The sequence below is a fragment of the Cupressus sempervirens genome, chromosome 8 (assembly GCF_028749045.1).
Source record: "Cupressus sempervirens isolate cs-2001-9-10 chromosome 8, ASM2874904v1, whole genome shotgun sequence".
Taxonomy (NCBI): domain Eukaryota; kingdom Viridiplantae; phylum Streptophyta; class Pinopsida; order Cupressales; family Cupressaceae; genus Cupressus; species Cupressus sempervirens.
Genome location: NC_143125.1, coordinates 455,885,287 through 455,889,998, shown reverse-complemented (window position 1 = coordinate 455,889,998; position 4,712 = coordinate 455,885,287). Strand labels below are relative to the sequence as shown.

The following is a 4,712-nucleotide window of genomic DNA, read 5'->3' as shown; positions in this document are numbered from 1 at the left end:
TCCCCACCGAGGTTTTCCCTTGGCCAAGGATTCCCTAGTTAACAAAATATGGTGTTATGATCTCTCTTTGTGTATGGTTACTTATATTGTTCACCATTATTGGTTTAATTTCTTATGCATGTGGTAAAGTAATTAATAATATCCAATTGTGGGCAAAAAGATAAAAAATACTAATTCACCACCCCCCCCCCCCCCCCCCCCCCCCCTAGTATTATATATTTCTAACAATTGGTATTAGAGCTTGGTTATTTAGAAGTGGCTTAACAGCTTGAATAAGATCCCTATAGATATGGAACAATTGAAGAAGTACTTGAATAGATTAATCTCCTTACTAATGAAAGAGATGGCCTTAAAGATAGATACAAGGATGTAAAATCTTACATTAGTGAATTAAAGGACAAAATTGATGACCTGAAGCAAAAAGGATCTAGCAAGCAAATTGGTGATGATGACATTGAAGATCTGAAGAAAGAAAATGAGATCCTAAAACATGAGTTAAAGATAGTTGAACTTAAGCTAAGTCTTAAGAAAAATGGAGGAAAGAATGACTCTAAAATTAAAGCTGAAAATGGTGATCTAAGATCTCAGTTAAGAAATATAACATTTGAATTGGAATATATTAAGTTAGAGCATGTAGAATTGGAGAAATACAACACTATTATGAAAGGTGAGTTTGTACAAACCAAACAACAACTTGAGAAATTATATACTAGTAGTAATAAGATTGAAGAACAAATATGTATACAAAGACCCAGTTATGGCAAGATTGGACTTTGATTCTTTCTTGGACAATCTTCCAAGAAATCTATTGAGAGAAAAGAACCTAATACTCCTAAAGTCAATGAGGATCTAAGCAAGACAGATGATACATCTAAAGACAAAGAGAAATTTGTTCGCTCTAAAAAAGTTAAAGAATCTGATCAAGATATGGACAAAAAAAGGAAGGGATATTTTGCCTAGTGTGATGAACCTGAAGATGTTGAAGTCAATTGCAAAGGTACGTTATTCAAACCTACTTCAATTATTTATTGTCATAATTGTCATGGATATGGTCATTAAACAATAGATTGTAAGAAACCTAAATTTGATAGCAATAATTCAATTAGTAGGATATATAGGAACACTAACCATGTAGGAAATAGAAGAAGATCTCATAGTAATGAAAGTGAAGAAAGAAGACAAATTGTTTCTACAGATGCAACAATCTTGGACACATTGCAAGGAATTGTAGAGCACCTAATGACCAACTAAATGAATAGAAAACAAATGTACCCAAATGTAAACTATGCAATAACTTTGGACACACAAAAAAGTTGTGTACAATGGACAGAAGAGATCTAAATAGGAATTAGAATTATAGAAGGAACAATAGAAGAAATGATGATAGTTTGAAGAAAGAAATGAAGGAGTAGACAAATGAATTAAAGGAATCATTTGTAAAGGCAAAGGAACTAGAAATTTCTCATATAGTTATAGAAGATGCACCTGAAAAAACAATGAAGTCACTTATTATTTGTGACTCTTCTTACCAAAATTAAGCACTCTCAGTGAAATAGAGTATTAGTTATTGATAACTAATGTTAGAGTAAGTATCAAAGGATGCATAGTTGACAGTATGTAGTAGCTATTTAGAGAATTCTACAATGAAGTGTGCATTGCCTAATACGATTAGGATAATGATATGTAAGAAGATTTATCTTTCTATTGCATAGAGACAATATACTGAACTAGTGGTAGACATGCATTTAATGCAAAGTATAGATTGCAAAAGATTTAAAGGATGCAAACTGATTTGCATACATCATTTGATTGTGTGAAGTTTGTGTGTAAGATTGAAGCAAGATTTGGACAATTAAAGATGTCTATAATTACGTGAAGTGACTAGAAACCCTAATACATGAAATTGAGGTATTTTGTGAATTATTGTTAGAAGTTGTAATCTTTCCTTGGTGTGTTTATAAACCAAGGTTAGAACTCCTTTCTTTATTGTTGTAATATATTAGGATATAAGCCAAGGTATCCTAATATATTTCTTTTTTGTCCTTTTTCCACTACATCTTATTTTGTCATCTAGTGGAATATGTGAGGACAAATATATATTGTAATTTCTAATTTTAGATTATTCCTCCTTAAGAGGAATCTCACACTTGGCCTCACACACTTATGAATGGTGGTATTCATAGACATGGGAGTTACATTCTAACTCCTCTCTCTCATCTCTATTTAAGAGATGACCCTCTTCTCTCATTTAACAATGAGGTTTCTTCCTCTTCTCAATTACTGTATGAGCGATTGCTCTCTCTCTCTCTCTCTCTCTTTTCCTTCTTAGGCTTTTCATGCCTCATTCATAATGTCACAAGGGGTTTTCTTTGCTTTCTCCTTTCCAAATATCTTGTCTCATGGTGTTGGAGCTTGAAGCTTTCTCTCTCCTATTTCATGGTAATATCTTTTCATGCATTTACTCACTTAGATTCTTTCCTGGTCTTACTTATTTACATATTTCTTTCTCCATTTCTAACATGGTATCAAAGCCATTCAATCTTTGTTTTCAATGTTTACATGAAGGTACGATTCAAAGGAGACTCTTGAGAGAGATTTTACTAATTTCTTCTTTAATCTTCTTAAGATGGAAGAAATTGAATTTTTTTTTGGATTTGGCTGGTTTACCGCCAAACTCGATTAACTTTTGTGTGCTCTAATTTGTGTAGGTTACTTCTTATTTTATATTAGTTTATCATCTAACCCCCTTTGGCAAGCTTGCCGCCAAAAGGTTTTCCTATCTAGATATCATTTTTTTACTCTTGTTTTGATATATTGTTGATAAAGAATTTTTTTTTCAATTTTTTCCTATGCCTAAAATGTTGGCTATGCTTGCAAAGCTCGCAGGCTGTAGAACTATTGTTCTTCAATTTTTTTTACACGGGTCAAATGATCGGTTCAGCCAGTTTTTTTTTTCTGTGTTTGACCCATATAATGAAATTGGGTCCTGTTCCCTTTTATAGCCTTTTTTTTCAAGCCTTTACAACTATTGTTCTTCTAACATGGAGCTTGCAATATATGATACAATAACAGTAATGTCATCCAGTTTTCCACCATAATATCTGAAACCTACATCTTGGGCAGCAGTAGAAAAAGGAGTTTGTCTGTGTTTATCTTGTGCACGCTATCTTACAAGTGCAGCAATTTTTTGAGCTGTAACCTATGGCCCCAGACTAGCTCTTACAGCATGAACTACCACGACAGTTACTTCATTATTGTATAGATTATCAAAAAGCCCATCTGTACTAGCTATAATTACATCTCCTGGAGCAACTTGAAGGGTGAACACCTGTGCAGAGCTTGGGAGGTCGCTACCACCTCCACTTTCAAGTTGAAATGTGAAATTGAAGTTATGTTGCTGAACAAGAGATCTGAAGATTGTACATCCATCCCTCACTACTAAAAATCCACTATCCCCCAAATTGACAGCATGAAGACCCTGATCAGAAAGGGCTAACATACAAGCTGTTGATGACCCTTTGGATTTTGTACATAAATAAGCTTTCTCCAAGACCCTTGAAAGATCAATAGAACCTCGAGGTTCCTCTTGAATTGCAACCACATAATGATCCATTAGTTCACGAGCATAGATACCTGCATTAACACCCATCTCTGCCCATCCTCCCACCCCATCTGCAACACCAATAGCTTGTTCAGCTGTACATATAAAGTGAGCATCTTCACCACCCGTTTCCTCCTTACCAGGATGTGGGAGGTAACATGCATCTGATTGCAGTTTCAATACTCTGTCACCAAGAAGATCCTGGTCTGAAGTACTCCGCAAATCTTCCAAATTATCATCCTTAGCAAAATTGTTGAAAGATACATCCTGAACTACTCGTGTTGTGTTAAAGAAAGCACTAGAGCTGTGAAAATCTTTTACCCTGGGTGTCCAAATCTAGTGAAACCAGGTTCCTGTTCTGAAAATATGAAAATCAGGTAGACCAGAGATTAGGTTCACTTCAGGTGGTCCTCGGTTATCAGATTTACCTCCATTTCTAGAGTTACCTGTCCCTCCAACACTGTTGTTCTTTTGACTAAAAATTGTGGACCTTGAGGTTCATTATTATTCATGGGAATTGTAACACAGCTGGGCTCTCACTGCTCATACCCATAAGTAGCTTCTAAAGGATCTATTTATTACAAGGTTTTGTGATGAATTTTTCTTCCCACAGTCTCCAGCACCTGCCAACTTCATGTTTCCAGCTTCTGAGGATAAAGTTTTTTTTCTGATTGAATGGCTAAAGGGCTTCCAAGGGAGGATGAAAATGCTGGAGATTGCTTAGCCCCACCTTGGCCTAGATTCATCACTCCAGGACTTAGCAAAAAGCCTTGCTTTTTCTTATTTGGAGAACAGGATGTGTGACCAAAATTGGATAAAATACCAGGATCTGCTAGATCAATTGCAGTGCATCGAACATATAGAAGAAATATCGCTAGTGCCATAGTAGTGTAAACTGCCATAGCTGCATACTCCAGCACCTCATAACTGACATTTTTAGAGATTACTGCATGAGATTAGATTATCAATTTTAATTAAGTATATTCTCATTTCTAAGATGGATTTATATACTATAAAATTACACGTTTTGCTATGCCAATCATAATAATATGAGTTTTAAGAATTCACTGCTATTTTTTTTAGTTGAATTGAATTTGATTTAATCAAATGT

General features: G+C 34.8%; 1 pseudogene; it reads right to left on the bottom strand.

Moving 5' to 3' along the window:
* Nucleotides 1-3,025: 3,025 nt before the first annotated feature.
* On the bottom strand, nucleotides 3,026-4,237 carry LOC149543196 (putative protein phosphatase 2C 55; annotated as a pseudogene).
* Nucleotides 4,238-4,712: the final 475 nt, after the last annotated feature.